We start from the raw sequence: 17198 nt of genomic DNA, 5'->3' as shown, positions 1-17198 counted from the left end.
ACATCTGCAGTTTTAAAGCTTGCATTCAGGATTTTTCAGATAGAAGTGAGTCTGGTTTTCGTTTCAGGATGTGGCAGTACTTTGCACAGATTCTTTAGCTGCTGTAAGTGTAATGTATTAAATTGTTTACATACACAGTTTATACACTCATATTCATGGAAGACTGAAAATTATGTCAGAAAACTGTAGAAGAAAATATTGAATTTTGCTGCAGTGTTAGGAAGTAGTGACAAATGCCCCAACATTTATGCATGTTTTATACACCTTTTTACTCTGCCATTCACTGCAATAATGTAGTTCTAGTCCATTAGTAACTGCCACCTCACATGTTGTAACTATAACTTCTTGGTAAACAATTCAAGAAAAATCCCTAAAATTAGAGAGAACCTATCACAGCCTGCAGCATCTTATTCGCATATGTAAATATATAAACAAATATTGTTCTACTGCAAGAGAATGTGCTGCAAAAAGGAACTTAATACAGGTCTGAAAGAAAATATAAATATAAGAACTGGGGTAGGGTTGGATATTTTGACTTCATGCATAAGTTTGATATGAGACACCTGCTTAGTTCCTAAACTATCTAAAAGGCAGTGTGGAAGCAGGATAAGCCTTCCATATTTTTTCAAGATTATGGCCTTTTATCTCTATGGGGATGTGCCTAGCACATTTCTCAGGCTTCTGAAAAATAATAATAATGACATAATGTAGAGTTCTGGGACTTGGGAGATCCAGGCAAGCAGCCTGATCTTATTGTTGGAGAAACAAGTGCCAAAACTCTCTATGGCCTTTTGTGAGAGCGGCGTTTGCATTTGGAGTTAAAGTTGGGTGGATGTTTTGTTTCCTGGAAGAATTTATTATTTCAAAATGCAATTGTGTTCTGGCTGCCAGGAAATAAATATGTAGCTGTAACTGTTTTTTAATAGAATGGTATATGACATCTGCATATTCTTAGGGAGTGGAGCTCTGAGGTGGCTTCTGGAAATGTGAGTGTCATGCTCCAAAATACTTTCTCCAGGGCAGTCTGCTGTGTAGCAGCCCTGAAGGAGGTGAAGCCAAGGCTTGGGGCTCTTCCAGCTCTCTCCCAGCCTGGCACAGAGCTGTCCGGGAAATGGGTGAGAAAATTTCAAGGCAGCCAGTGAGATGTGAACTAGCGCAGTGAGTGTAGCAAATGGTTAAGTTTAAAAGCACTTTAGAATTGCATTGAAGATCTGATATCCAGATTCTGGGCTGCATCTGGCCTGTGGTTACCACAACTTGAGAGAGAGGGGCTGCTGAAAGCAGCTGTGGGCTGAGGGTGACCTCAAAGGCACCCGTCAGCCCAGTCACCTGTGCCTGGTAATTGCACAGGTAAATGAAGAGTCTTGACCACAGACATTTCAGAATGAAAAGCTGCACCAGATGGATCCAAATGAATCCTTTAGGCTGGAAAAGACATTTAGGATCTTAAGGTGTGGTTGGTTTTAAGTCATTGTCTGTGCAATTAATAATGCAAGTTTTAGTTTGTTTGTCCCATGTATAGTGGAGCAAGATGTGAGAAAATTCTACAGGAGAGGGTTTGTTGTAGTTAGTGCTGACAGTACATTAATTCAGGCTGCTGAATAAAAATGTGATCGTTTTGTAGCATTTCCATGTAGCCTCCATGAAATAGGATATGCTTCACTTCCTAGTCTGAACTGTAGTCCCTTCTTGTCACCCTTCACTTTGGAGGTGGCTGGAGTTCATAGTAGGTTTGTGACTCAAGATCATGTATAAATGTAGTGCTGTGAAAGATTAGTTCAGTGCTTGTTAGAAAATACTAACAGAACAAGCAAAAGGGTAAAAAAAGTTAAAAAACCATAAAACCTTCTTTGATTTTAATTATTTGGGATCTTTAGAACAAAAGCAGAGCAGTGTATAGCCCTTCATCTTCATAAAATGATCTAGTCTATATGAACATTCTCTTTGAGTTCAGGTTCACGATGTTACTTCTGAAAGTATTTCCAGAGCTGCAGCATGGCTATTAGACATTACTGTTAATAGTAATGAGGATAATAGGTCTATAAACTGTGGTCCATCAACATTAACTTTGAATTTTCTAGAGTTTGGTATGATGTTTAAAATGTTCTTATCACCTTGGTATCTGAGCATCATGAAGCAATTATAAATTTATTTTAATTTTGTGTTTAAAATAATTAATAAAAATCTTCACGAAGCACATTGTTTAGCCAGAAGATTGGAATATTTTCCTTTTCATCAGTTGCATTCTCTTGGGTGTATCTGTCTCAAATGTCTCTCCTGAGAATGAACACCAGAGGGTTTAGATTTGTGTTAATTATTTGAGACTTTCAGAAACCCCTATTATTTACTTGGTAAATGTGTATTTCTCTAAGATTATGATCATTTTGGCTTTTTTTTTTTCCCTCCTTCTTTCTGTGTTTTTCATAACATTATAATTATTCTTGTCCTAGGTTCTTATTACTTTATGTCTGGGTACCATTGGTTCCCTAAAGCAGCAGTTCTAAAAAAGAAAAGGTTTTTTAAAACAAAAGAGCCCAAATTTTAGCCCTGATTCAGTGAGGCACACAGCCATTTGGCTGTTTCCAGGCACATGAGCGTATTCAGCCAGCTGGATTAACCACATGCCCATGGGCAGCTCTGCCATGCTCATGCCATCTCTGCTTCAGTCTTGTGCTGCTGTGGTGATGCAGCTTCCAAGCTGCTGCTGGCTGGATTCCAGCTGTGTGGCTCCACAGGCAGGCACAGCTGGGATGCAGCTGGCTGCACCTGACTACCTGGGCCTGCCCTGAGGCACAGCTGCACTCGTGCAGCCTGTGCTGCTCCAGCTCCTAGGCTGTTCCTGAGAAAGTTATCTTGACCCACCTAAATGAATATTTGACAGCACGTCACAAGTAAGCAGTGCCATGCCCCGACTGCCCTTCAGGCTTGCTTGAGTGACAGTCTAGGCAGGGCATTTCACAGAAGGAGGGAGACTGTTGAGATGTGCCAGAGACATCTAGAAGTGAGCTCTGTCCTGATTCCATATCAGATTCTGCAGGACAGTATGTGGACAATCATCACACAAACTGTACAATAAATAGAAGAGCTCCTTAATTGAGCTCAGAGTAAAGAGGGAGATGTGATTTGTAATGGGAACCTGTATTCATTGTTTCCTTTCTCTGCTCCTACAGCTCACAGGATTCCCTCTTGCAGTATGAGTAGGGATATATGGAAACTGATATTTTTCTGTGTTGCAGAAGAGGAACATAGAGAATTTTCATGGGCCAAACCTATTTTGCTATTTCTATAAAGCAAACAGTCATTGTAAAATACCTAAATGTTACTGAATTTATTTAGGTATCTACTTCATATAGGTTCTAGGTTTTTTTTGTTCAGTGCTTAGTTCTCCTTCCTCTAGTTCTTAGCTGTGTGAAGAAATAAGTTCCCAAGAATATTCAGGATAATTAATCTTTACAATGACAATTTCTTTCTATATGGTTATATTTTGTCTCAAAAATACTACGGAACTCTGTCCTAAGGGATAGTATCATACCTTTCTTCACTTTGTTTGTACACTGTCCTCTAATAGATGTTATTATCTGTTGTAAATTTTTTACTGAAATAGTTAACTTTGTCAATTTTTTCTTTTAGGAAAATGCAAGTCACAGCAGAACTTTGTCCCTAACATTTAACTACATCAGAAACCTATTTCTATAAAAAATGTTGAATCTGTGCATTAATTTCCAAATTCTAAAGATCAACCAAAACCAGTGTGTATTTTTCCAACAACTTTTACAAGCAGTCGCCAAGTTGAATTTGCTATTATGATTATTATAATTATATGGTTGATTAATCCTTGTCTGAAAAAAACCCACTTGGAAGTATCAGCAGTTTTTCACATTTTAGCATGGGGTAGTGTTGTCCAAGAGAGCTGGGCAGAGGAATTTCTATTTAGCAGGTGTTACTCTGGAGCAGTAAGATGTCACAGGAGAACAAGTAGAAAGAACACAAACCCTACCAGCCCTGGCAGTGGCAATTCCCTTGGGAGCAGTAACAGTTTGACAGTCCCTTCTCAGCCCATCATGACCCCAGCCCTTCGTTTCTCCTGATATTTGCCAGGCTCTTGGGTGGCCATGTGGTCACTAGATCACAACATTTGCTCAGCTGAAATGCCTGTTCTCTTTTTTCCACCCCAGCTTGTCTCTATACCAGTCCTTCACTATTTCCTTCCTACTGCAATTTTACCCTAGTCTTTTCCCCAAAAAACTGCTGCAAATGCTTAAAAACTGTGAACATGTAATAGATTTCAGAATATGTCATAAACTACCTGTGAAAATAAAAACACATGAGCTGAATCAGCGATTGTTATTTACAACTATTTGATCCTCTGTTGTCGTGGCTATTTAAAAATAGCCATCAATAAAGGAAATAAAAAACATTTGGTGCTCCTTTTCAAAGTTCATGATCTGTATATCCTGCTTGCTGAAAAAAACCCTAAAAATCCCAATCTATTGTAGTTTTAAAAGTATTTGTTGGGTTAGTAGTTGGACAAGTGCTGCAGAAATGATGAATATTGTGATACACTATGAGTTGTTTTTATAGCCTCTGCTCAGGATATTTCCTAAAGGTTTAGAGTCCCAGTCTGGAGTCTGGAAATACTTACTGGAAAATAAGAAGAGAACCAAAATACAAACCAAACCAAAACAACAAGAAAAGAGAGGCAAAATATGTTCTGCTACATAGTGGTTGGTACTAGAAGGTTTGATTGACACCTGGTCTGTTGAGTTCTTAGAAAAATCAGGGAAGACAGTTGTAGCAAAAATGTATAGAAAAAATTTTATTCTTTCACAAAATACAAACACTGCAATGAAATCAAAATCTGTCAAACAGCCAGTCTCCCTAAACTGTTTGGGAATGCTATCTGAGATAAGTTACTCAGCAAGGTACAGTTTTGGAGAGATAATGATGCATTTTTCTTATGTCTTTGGGTTTATATCTTTTTATAGTTTCTCCTCTGTAGTCTGATACTTGACTACGGTAGGTCTCCCTAGGCCCTACTCATAATCTCTTCACTGCTTCCTTCCCGCCACAGTTTTTGTCAATTCTGCCCATAAATCCCCGTAATCTCATCTCCTCTTTTAGACTTGACTGTGTCTTCCGCTATCCTAAAACAATCTTTACTGAGCCTGTGTTCAGTGACTAAGTTGGCCTCATTTCCTCTGAAAGCATTAAAGGGACAGGACAGCTTCATTTCCATTTTACAGGAGTGTTACGAAGTGGTGGTCACCTGGATAAGAAGAAAATGTAACAAGATTTTGAAAATATTGAAGACTGTGGTCATTCTCTCTGAGGGGAAAGCAAGCTCATCTTTCTCTTGACATCAAGCATAGCATGGGGAAACAGTGATACAATTCTCTATATCCTTCTGCCTGTTTTGATGAGGTTGCATATGAATCCATCATGGTTTGCTTTGCTAGTGATCAAACCTCTTCTAAGAACTGTATAGACAGACTTATGCGTAGCAAAATTAAGCACTTTGAAGATTTTCTTAATTAACTTCCCCCCTTCCCCCAAGAGACTCATCTTTTTTCATCTCCTCAATGAAGAGAATAAAAGAATAGGTTTTCTGGCCCCTGGCCTTTTCTCTTACCAACCTGAAGACAAGAAACTCAGGTGCCATTTTACTGTCCAATATTAACTGTTAGGGAAGTGCTGAGAAGGTGAATTAATTGAGTGTGGGCTGCAGCTGAGTTGAATAACATCACACACTGACACATACTGTTCATTAGATTTCTTGATGCCAAGGTGGTTTCTGCAATAATGGTACCCATGTTTTAATCTTATCTCTCAGGCTTGGGGAAGGAAGATAAAGCACTCTGCTGTGTAACTGAACTGCTTCATAGGTGCTAGAGTCCTGAGAAATGTTCTTAATACCCTTTCCAATGGCTCTAGCACATCTTAAATTGCGTTATGAGAAATTCAGCTTAAATTTCATCACTCCCAAGGCACCTGGTCATTTGCGAAACCAGGTTGGTGTACATCTATTACATAGATTAAAAAACAACAAATAAAATGACTAAGTAAGTTTGGGTGTATATAATTAACTACAAGGATATTGCTCATTTTCATTTCCCTTATAAACACTTCCTATATTTTCTTTGCTTTAAATGCAGAACCCCTTAAAGGGGTGGGGGAAAAAAAAATCAGTTCTCACCCACTGTTCTGAAAAATGGATCCTGTTCTCTTCCTGTGGCACTGGCTAATGCTTGTCTCAGTTGCTCAGCATGATGCTGTAATGGAAGAACTGTTTAGACTGAAGCTCCATCTGCTTATCAGCGAGAGGCTGCAAGCCTGATGCCACACTCCAGTGCGTCTGTTGGTGTGGAGAGAAGGCTCTGCAATGGTGTGTGGGAGGACCAAGAGTCATGGTAATGAAAGTAATGCTGAATGAAGGGGCTGCAGCAAGGTAGAGCCCTCTCTGTGATATTCGGGTTGGCAGACTGGAGTAGCAGCCCCTCTGAGTAGGTGTAGAGTGAAGCAGCAGCTGCTTCTCACTGTAGTGGGCAGCAATCGGACTAAGTTTGGGTGGAGGTGTGGTAAGAGGGACTTGTATGGGATGAGATAAGATCTGGCTTTACTTGAAGATAAAGAGTGAGAGTTTGGCAAGACACATATGCATATATGGAATACAACAATTCAAGATCTATGACTTTACAGAGATTTGAGTAAAGCAGTTTAGTAAGATGAGACCATGTTAAGGGACCGAAGCTGACTGATATGGGACCTGGAGAGAGAATAACCTGTCAGAGACAGTGAAGGTACAGCAAGGTTATGTGGGAAAATAAGGGACATCTTGGAAAATTCAAGGTGTGAAGGAGGGAGACCGAGTGTGTCAGTCAGCTGTGTGGAGTCTGGAAGAACAAAGAGCTTTGGAGCAAAGGCAGTAGATGAGGAACAGTGGGCAGGGGAAAAGCTGTCCTATACTCAGCATCCCTGGCATGTGGGGTTGACCACGTACCCTCTGGGTGCAAAGGGTGAGTACAGTGGTTTTATAGCTGCTGAGGAAAGGGATAGAAGCAGTACAAACATGTTGCAAAGGATTTATTTGGGCCCTTCCACATTTTTGGGAGTGAAAGGCTTTGCACAATGCCTAAGTAGACGTGGTTCTGTGATGTGTCTTCAGTGTCCCAGGGAGGAAAGGAAGACTGAGTTTCAGCTGTAAAAGATACTTTTAGAGAACCTCACAACTAGGAGATCAAATTTGTCCTTCCAAAGGACCCAATATTGCAAGCAACCAGTACCTTGTAACAATATTACTTTTGTAGGATGTTCTTAAGATGCAAGTCTTCCTACTGTAATTCTTGTGTAACAAACCTAACTCAGACTGGGAGATTTTTTTCTGATTTTAGACCAACTGATTTTCTATATTTGAGGTGAGAGAAGAAGTATTTTAACATGTTTGTTTACAAGAAGTGCAGTATTATTTAAATTCTACAAAGTTATGACTATTTGTGCAGAATTTCCTGCTGCTACCCTATTCACCCTTATTTCACAGTAGTGCATTTGGTAACAAAGATAAAACTTGCACAGACTTCCTACTCCTTGTCTTGTCTCCACCAATCTTGTGGCATTGTCACAGGCACTACTATCCTGTGTGTCACTCCACCTCATTCTGTGCTTTCCCACTCTGCAGATAACAACTGGTCTCCACTGGGATTGATTTACACATTAAACATTAATTATTTTCCTGTCCTTAGTTATGCAACATTACTGTGCTTGGCCAGCAGCGAGATGTGGGGAAAACTTCAGTGCTTGGGCCTGGCGTATTTCTGCTTCTGGTGTCAGCCCTCCCGGGTAGTGGCAGGAAACAGTATCTCCCAAACCTGTCAAATCTATCACTCTTCTAGTTCAAATGCTGACAGGCCTTGGTAAAGCGCACTTTAAACAGATCTGTTCTCTGTCACTGCCATGACAGTAATACATGAATCCACAATCACAATGATTTTAGAAACAGACAGACAACATGAACTATAAAAGCCTGATCCTGTTAGAGTTTTCTTGGATGAGTATTTTAAAGGGAATATTTTTGTGCTAACATTTTTGAGAGTATTGCATGTCTCTGATCCTGAATCTCTTGTTTCTTTTGGATGTCTTGATTCCTTATCTTTACTCTTCAAATATTCTTCGTTTTTCTTGTGGCTACCTCAGTCTATTTGCTAGAACTTCAAAGCCTTTTACTGAAGATGTTGCCATGTTGTATCTAGATATCCAATACTGTGATCAATCGGTAGCCCCCCTCCACTGAGCTGAATGCCAAAGTCACAACAGATGTTGTTTGAAAGAAGGAGGCATTTATTATCTCACTGGACATTAAAGATAGAACCATATTTACTGTAAGAAGAATCTAATGGCAGAAGAAGCCTGTGAATGCTAATAACATCTCATAATACAACTAGGCTGGAGATTAGTGATGCCAACAATATCTGTGAGCGTGGATAGCCGATTGTGTGTGAAATTTCTTATTTGACTGTGTAGTAATGCACTTGAAGCACTAGCTAAGTCCAAAAATGTGGGGTTTTCTTATTCTCTGGTCCACTGTACACTGTTCTTAATAGGCATAGTCTAATCTTCTGGGCTGGTTTTTTGACCTGAATATAAATATTGTTAACATATGTTGCAAAATGACATTTCTGACTCTTGAATGACCAAAGGAGAAAAGTTTCTGTTTGGGTCAGGAAGAACTGTTTTGCCATCCACAATCTCATGAGCTGGGTGTTTACCGTACTGGGCCTTAGTGATCTACCATAGTAGGTTAGTAAATACTAATAATTATCTTTAATAGAGCTGATACCAAAGCTTCATGAGTAGGAATTATGTCTCATGTTTTCTGAATTTTCATAGTTCTGTGTGAACTGTTTCTGATGTTGCTGGGGATTTGTTACCTTGAACTGGATGTGTTCAATATGGGCACCCTAATGGCCAGATTTAATTTTCTCACTATTCTGAAAATGTTTCTTTGGGTTTGAACATTGAGAGCAGAATGCTTCAAGTACAGGGGTAATTTCGCTCTGAGCATAATATGTTCAGAGGGCTATTGGTTCAAAAAAAAGTTGTGGATTTGTCTAAAATTTCAAAGGATCCTTTAAATTTCTCTCTATTGCATTCTGAAGCTTTTAGAGTTTTTTTTTCTGTGACTGTCTAGGCACCAAGTTTGAAATTCACCCTGGCCATAGCAAGAGGCAGGCTAATGTCCATATAAAAATATTTAACATTATGGAGTCATTGGTAATAGCATTACCATTGTTACCAAAATGTTAGTTGATTCCATGTATCTATTGCATCTCAGGCTCTGTGCAGAGGCTGGCACATTTCTCTCTTCATGTATAATGCTAACTTTTCACAAACAAGATTAAAAGAGTTATTGAATTACATTTCTTTGCTATTTTCTCCAAGTTGCCTTAAAATTTTAAGTATGTGGAATATAATTACCAAAGGACTATCAGTAACATTTAAGTTTCTAGTGGGTAAGCAAATCTGGCTCTTCCATAATGTTCAGGTGCATAGCTCTTATGAGATGAAGGCATAAGTAAATTGTCAGTTCCTTTGATACCATAATGTTTCCCTAATGGAACCATGGAACAACATTAGACAGGTTTCCCAACACCTCCCAGAAGGCTGGATAAAATACATTTTCTCAGTATAGTCTTCTCCAGGTTTTAATATGAACTCTTTTTCCTGTAGTACCAGTAGCCTATATGCAGTATTTTCACCCCTTTACAGACTGATAATGAGTGAATGTTCATGTGGTCTGTTGCACAACACTAAGCTCTTATTTCACTGTCTGCAGTTATGTTCAGTAAGTACAATATGAACATCATCTCAATTAACAGAGTACCTTCAGGGCTTTTCTTAGCCAACTATTCTAGCACGCTTGTCCATACTGTCATCAGCACCTAATCAACTAATGATGGCTGAAAATGAGGAAGGCCAATCCCAATAAATCCAAAGGATAGTAATTTTTCTCTTTTAATGCCCTTCTCCCTCCTTCTTCCTTCTTCCTACGGCACATTGCAGTAAATTAATGTCATAGTGGTTATTACAGTAGCGCTGCTATGGCAAGTATTCAAGCAACGATCCTCGAATATTTTACCTCAGCATTTATTTGTCCATAAAATAAAATAGGATTTATTGCAGTACTCTCTGGTTTGAGGACTGCATGGACAGCAGCTGTGACAACTCCTTATCTCCACTGCAGGTAAAGATATAGGGCATGTTTCCCTGAAGCTAAAGAGAAACAAGGAATGTGGAAGTCAGTCAGCTACACGACCACAGTGTTACACAAATTGGTAAAATAAATAAATATAAGCATTAAAAAATCCTCCTTTGTACCTAATAAGAACTCTAAGAAAAAGCATTCAGTAATTTTGTCCTTTAAAGGTCTCAGTAAATTAAGAGGGTATTCATTGCTTTGTAGATTGCTGTGTCCAAATCAGATATAGGATTTTGAGATTGAAAGATGGAAAGATAAATGTGAGGAATTATTGTTGCAAGCCCAATTCAGACAGAGCATAAGAGAAGGAATTAGAAAAAAAAAAAAAGGTCTTGGTCAATACAATTTTACAGAGGTTTATTGTTAGTGTTGTTCACGTAAAAAATAGATGGTTTTGACCACTTAAAAGGCTCCACCTTAAAGAAAAAAAGCTCCCAGATTATAAAACATAGGTTCTGAAGCCAACCCTGTGGAGATGCAACTGCTGGCTTAGAGATATTCATATTTTCAGCTGCATGTAAATTTCTGTGTGTCATTAACATCTCTGAGCTCTGTAATTAGGTCTCTCCTGATCTGGTTATAGTTTCTGTACATTATAAGTATGTAAGCCTCTCCAGGGAAGCACAAGGCCAGCCTTACAGGGCTTCCCCTTTCTGTTCCACAATTTTGCTCTTATCTTTAGCAAGTACATCCTAGCAACTGCTTGCTTCGAGGTTACAGTGAGATCCCAGTGAAAGGCTATAAAGCATTATCAGTCTTTGCCAGCACAAGTCTCTACCACTACACCAAGGCTAGAGCACCTCCTTCCTTCATAGACTCTCTTCTTTTCCCTACCTGGCGCTCTTCATTTTAAATATATTCTCTTCGATTTTTTTTATTTCCCAAATTGCTTTCCAATTTCCAATTATAGTTATGATCTTATATTTGCATCTTTTTTTTTGGTAAGAGAAACAGATATTTCTACAATGTGAAATGTGTATCTAAAACCCTAGCTGTGTTTGAAAGAATGCTCCTTCTGAATAAATAATATTTCAGGAAATGAAATATAACGTATAAACCAAACTGTTTGTCTTTCTGTTCTGCTTCTCACTGGGAAGCACCAGAGAGTTCAAGTACAAACAGAAAAGTGGTTTTTTAAAGGATGCTTGCTTTTGGATTAGTTTGCTCAGAAAGCCTTGTCTTGTAGCATTAAATCCAGGAAATTCTGTCCTCAATATAAGGAAGTGCTCATTCCATGGCCTGACTCTTTTGGTTTTTCTTGACTGGGGTTTCTGCTTAGATGTAAAAAAATATTGGATAATGAAGATAGAAAACCGATAAAGAGTATAAAAAATATACAGAATCGCTTAGAATGAATTCTGTGTGTAATTACTTGCATTTTTGCTAACTACTGTATAAACAACACTTTTAACAAGGCAAATTGGAAACGTGAAGACAAATCAGCTTAGGGATATAGCTTCAATTTATTACACAATGATAACTGAAAACTTTGTTTCTGCTGCGTTGCAGTCAATTTCTACTGAGCTCACATTCTGAATGTGTGATTAATCATATGAGCACTGGGGTTGCCAATAAATACCAAAACCTTAAAACTATAACAACTTGCTCATTTTGTGCGGTCATTCCAAATAGCTAAACAACCAGAAATTGTCAATGTACACCAAGATCAATGCTCCAGGGTCTCTACATAAGATTGATTTCCCTCTCTGAGGATTTCATCTCTCTCATCAACAAAAACATTTTGTCCTTCCTAAATAATCCAATCGAATGCCATCCTCCTGTGGAACAGTGAGAGGTTTAAATTGTTTGGATTAATCTCTGCTTTGAGGTGGCCTGGAAAGTCTCTGTAACTTTGTCAAAGATAGCCTGGAGGGAGAACTGCTGTGGTTTGATATGTGCTAAAAATAAACAAATAATGAGAGTGTCTAAAAATCATTTTGTGCTTTAAAAATAATATGTGTGTGAGAACATATTTTTTAAAGATCTTGCTTCAAATGCAGAATATAATAATTGTTGGTATATGCCTTCTTGCTAAGACCTACCTGCTCCTCTCCACTGGAGATGGGGAAGGAGATTGGGAGCCGTGGGAATGGATTCCAGGGACAGAAGCCCACATAGATCTTCCCCATAAGATAAGTGCAGCAGATCAGAGACGAGACGAAAGGAACTGTCACTACCCACAGCCTTCTCCCTGCTCTGGACAGTGAATGCACGGGTGAAGTTTAATAAAAATGTGCTGATTCAGATTCTGATTCTCTACGCCTCCTTCAGAAGATAATTTTGTACATTTGCAGTTTAGAAAGACCAAGCAGAAGTTTTGCTTCAAAGGAACCTTTGCAGCCAATAGGACAGGCTGCAGGCAGGCAGCATGGAAAAGAGCCCTACAGAACGGATGGGTGCTTTCCACAGTTTTCTTGTCCGTTATGCAAACAGCCTTTCCATGGTCTGCAGAACACTGCACGTTAGATGAATGGAGATTTTCTGATATTTATCCAACATGTTCTGGAAGGAAGATAGAGCACAGACTCAGGTTCTTAATTAATTCTGTGTTTGCTGTAATTAGGGTGTAGCAAGACAATCAAGTTGTATCCCCAACATGTACTTATGATATTGCATTGTTTCTTTATTTATACTTTTGGTGCTTTTGGAAGTGTTGGCCAGCAGCTCTCATGACTGTTACCCCCATCCCCACAGCAGAACATGAGGGTCAAACTTTGCCTCAGCAGGTGACAGTGCATGTGGATTGCATTTGGAGGCTGCACACGTAAACCCAGCTGGGAAACAGTCATTCTTGGAAATTTGTGTTGAGATTTCCAGAACAGGGGCAGGTTTGTGTCATCCTTTGTAGACTTTCAGGGCTGTGGTGAACAATGGGTGTTTAAAAGTTGGATTGAAGGCACCAAATTGATGGCCACATAGGTCAAGCATGACTTGTTTCCATATTGGACTGGTACCAGCTCAAAAATGTTAAAAGAAATGTGCTGAACGGGTCTCTCAAAGGGGAATTATTTTTAGTTAGGTTATGGGTTAGGTTATCTTAGACTCAACACCAAAGTGGTAAACTGGTTTTGAAGGAATTGAATATTTATTTAGAAACAGGCCAAGAAGAGATTGCTCTGGAAATTCTAAATACCCTCATAGTATCTGTGGTTTGAGTTTTACCATGCACCAAAAGTAAACTTCTTTTTTACTCTTCTGTTGCAAAAAAATCTCCTTTGTAGAGCTGTAAAACAAATCTTACAAATGTTGTGGTACATACCAGTGTACATTCAATTTGAAGACAAAAATATTTTCAGTAAGGTGAGGCATAAATTTCTCCTTTGTAAACTTTGGAAAGGTAGAAAATGCTATGAAGGTAATGACTGAAGGAAGAAAATATCACTTCATTCCATTGAAACCTAAAAATAAATTCGAAGGGATATGCCTACTACTATCAGAAGTACATATGGATTCCTTGCTGACATTAGTCTCCAAATTGAATGTCAGACTCACCAAGAGTGAGGAGGGAGGGGTGTGTGTGGGGGGGAGCCCAGGAGACTAAATTTAGTATTAGAAGGGCAAGATGAAACATCATGATTATCATTAGAAAAACCTCTAAACCATACTTTTACATTATCTTGGGGCAAATACAAGTGTCACAAGTTAACAAAAGGCAAAAATACCACACCATGCTGTTGTGCCCTGAGGGCCCTCTCTGCTTAACAAGAAGATGTTGTAGAGCGCGCATGCACACCAGAAATTTATGATTTCCTTGAAAGGCAGAGATAAGTATTTTCAAGTCTCTCACACACAAAAGAATAAAATGAAGCATTAGTGATACATGTTGGTAGATGACAGTGAAAATCCACTCATGTTTTTTTCCAAGTAGATATATAACAACTTAACAGGTAATGCACTAAGATTCCATGCTTCATAAACAAAGGAATAAGTAAATATCCTATATCTATTTTGGTACTATTTTTAAATAAAGTCAGAGGGAAAGGAAGACATTTGACAGGCACTCAGATAAATGTATTCACCTGAAGTCCACTGGAAAAATTTAAAAAACCTCCTAAGTTTGCATCAGAATGGCTAGAAAATGGCTAGAAACATCTGCCAAATGGGCAGGGGGTGCTGGTAGCAAAACCACAGCTGTCGTATCTCAGAGCTTCTAATAGAAGAACAGTACAAGCTAAGAAGTAAATTCTTTTCACTTTAGAGAAAGCGAGCACCTGACATGCCTCAGACAATGGCTGAACATGAGCCTAAAAATGGGTGCTGGTTTTCTCATTTTACAGGACACAGAGCAGAAGGGTGTTCCCTCTGTGTCAGGATCCTGCCTACCAAGCAAACCCACCCACTGTCTGTGCCCTGCTCACAGGGAGTGGAACAGAAGGGTCCACACTGCCAGGTTGCAGCAATGTGTGAAGAAAAGTCATACTTCTGTGAGGCAGAAATAGTCCATGGGAGTAACTTGATAGGTCACTAAATTTCAAAGAAGCCATTCAATAAAATCTGCAAAGTAACAAATCTTAAACTAACATATGGCTAAATTTATACATCAATCTATATACAAATATTCACATATAAATGTCCATGTGAGTAATTTTATGCATTTATTAGAAATTAAATAACTAATTCCACAAGAATTTTGGGAAATATATGAAAAAGAAATTTTGTTATAATTTATAAAATGAAAAAAACAATAGAAGAGATGTCTCTGTAGTACTTGGAAATTGACAAGAAAAACTGAAAAATCATACTGACAGCCCTGAAAAACCTAGAAACACTTATATAATATAAACCACAATTTGAGACTACAAATTCTCAACAAACTCATGCAAGAGATGGGTTTTTGCATGCACACCACATATGTGAGTGGTTAGAAGGTCAGGATCTAAGAACCAAGTGTTTGGCTTTATTTTTTAATAAATCATGTAAAAAAATATTTGAGGAAATAAATTTGCAGAATACGAGTTCAGGAATGCTAATTACTAAGAGTTCCTTTATGTGCTCCAATGTGTTAAAAGATGAATATTCAGTGGTTTAATAAGTTTGTGATCAGTCATGTCCAAAGAGAAACAGCTGTTGTGGAAAGGAAGAAAGAGAACATCAGTACTAAGCCTTTTATTTTGACTCCTTTAGGAGCTGAACCTGTCCTTGAAGTCATCCACAGAGCTCAAAACAAGGCACACTGTGAGGGGCATGGCTGGGGGAGGCAGGGCCCAGCACCCTGTGGTTGTGGCTGTAGGAGCCAGGTTAGGGCTGCGGCATTCTCAGTGGGCAGCTGGGACAGCTGAAAGGGCAGAGCAGCGTTTGCATGTGCCCCCTCACAGGAGCTGCCTGAGCTCAGGACCATTTGCAAGCCACACTGTAATGGTGCTGCTCACCAGATCTCATGAAATGTGTGTGTGCCAAGCTCTGACCACTGCCCCCTCAGAGGCTTTTAGCACCTGCTGCACGGTGGGCAAGTGTGACCTAATGACCCAGGCTGTGCCCTTACATGGGGAGTAGTTCCATGTCTCACAGCAGGTTGCCCTTTGGCCTTTCTTCCTCCATGGGCAGACTTTTCCTTTGCCCTTTCTTCCTTCAAGGGCAGGCTTTTCCTTTGGCTGTGTCTCCTTAGCCATATTGAACATCCACGTGGCTGCCTTTCTACAAGCTGGAAAAAAGGCCCATCTCAGTGTGTCCATAAAGAAGTGATCCAGAGTCCCAGGGGATCTCACAGAAAGGAGTGGAAATCCTAATGTTTGAGACAATATTGAGAAGTGCTTTTCTATACTCTCCTCCCTTCTGTAAGTAGCTCAATGGATTGGAGAATGAGCAAAGGAGATTTAACTAATCTCTTATGTAACTATGTCCTTAGACCCCCTTGTTATGCTCTTGCAGTTAGTGCACTGCTTTTGAGCAATGAATTTGGCTTTCTCTTCCAGAGGCTACATTCCCTTTTGGAGCATCACTTAAGTCTTCCTGCTCATTGTGGTCAAGCTGAGAAGCAGATAAGTGCATAAGCTCATGTCCCAATCAGTGTCTGCTTTATGACTGTACTCCTGTTATTACATTTGTCCATAATGTTATTTTGTTTGTTTTCCAGTATGGAAAGTGGCAGAGAGAGGCCTCTATCCTATATTTGTCCATATGGGCTCCATAAGCCATGCTGGGATTTTATTATTTGAGTAACATTGCCAAGTGCTATAAACAGCCAAAGCATTCTGGGTGTGACATTTTTTCAGGACTTCAGACTTTAGGTGCCCCCTTTTTGGTTTTTTTCCCCTTATTCATGACAATTCTTTAAATGGTTAATGGTTCAAGCCTTGAAAATACAAATCCTGTGTCTGGGGAATGCTGTGATTTTTCTCTGTCTCAGGGTGATAATACAGAGATTTGCATCTCAGATAGGGATGTTTCACTTCTGATGCCTTTCTGTACCTTCGAGCATGTTCAGGCTATGTGGCATCTACACTGAAGTTATGGAAACATAGTAACACTTTAAATTAAGGTGATCTGTATAAATATTTTATTATTTATACAGCATTCAATAACGTGCTTTTAAAAAAACTTGGGAGTATGCATTGAAACAGCAGACAAACTATTTGAACAATACTTATGTCTTAAAATATTGTTGTAACAGCTTATCACCTTGCTGTGGCAGCATTTTAAGCATTTATTGATGATGCATTTTATAACATGCCTTACAATAAGTTATTAAAGGATGTAGTGGCACCAACTAATCATTTCATAAACATGAATAAACCATTTATACAGGGCACCTTAATTTAAAGTGCTTGTAGGAACTTGCATAAAATGTTTTGAACAGCTGACACGCAGTATTGGAGCTTCATGTGGTGCCAAAGTGGTGTCATGTCCTGGTATGCAAGAATCTTATGTGGAACTGGAGCTTTATTGCTTCCAGTGATAGAGCTGGGAACTGCACAGTAATTCCAAACACAAAATGTTGTAAATCTCTTCT

The 17198-nt window shown here is 39.1% G+C and overlaps 1 long non-coding RNA gene across 1 annotated transcript in view; it reads left to right on the top strand.

Annotated features, from left to right (window-relative positions):
- LOC108448364 overlaps positions 1-17198 on the top strand; it is a 61697-nt gene that overhangs the window by 1050 nt on the left and 43449 nt on the right. The gene's annotated exons all lie outside the window — the stretch shown is intronic.

This window comes from Corvus brachyrhynchos, unplaced genomic scaffold (genome assembly GCF_000691975.1).
Source record: "Corvus brachyrhynchos isolate BGI_N302 unplaced genomic scaffold, ASM69197v1 scaffold26, whole genome shotgun sequence".
Classification (NCBI taxonomy): Eukaryota; Metazoa; Chordata; class Aves; order Passeriformes; family Corvidae; genus Corvus; species Corvus brachyrhynchos.
The sequence above is the reverse complement of the archived record's forward strand: the minus strand, read 5'-3'. Positions and strand labels throughout refer to the sequence as shown.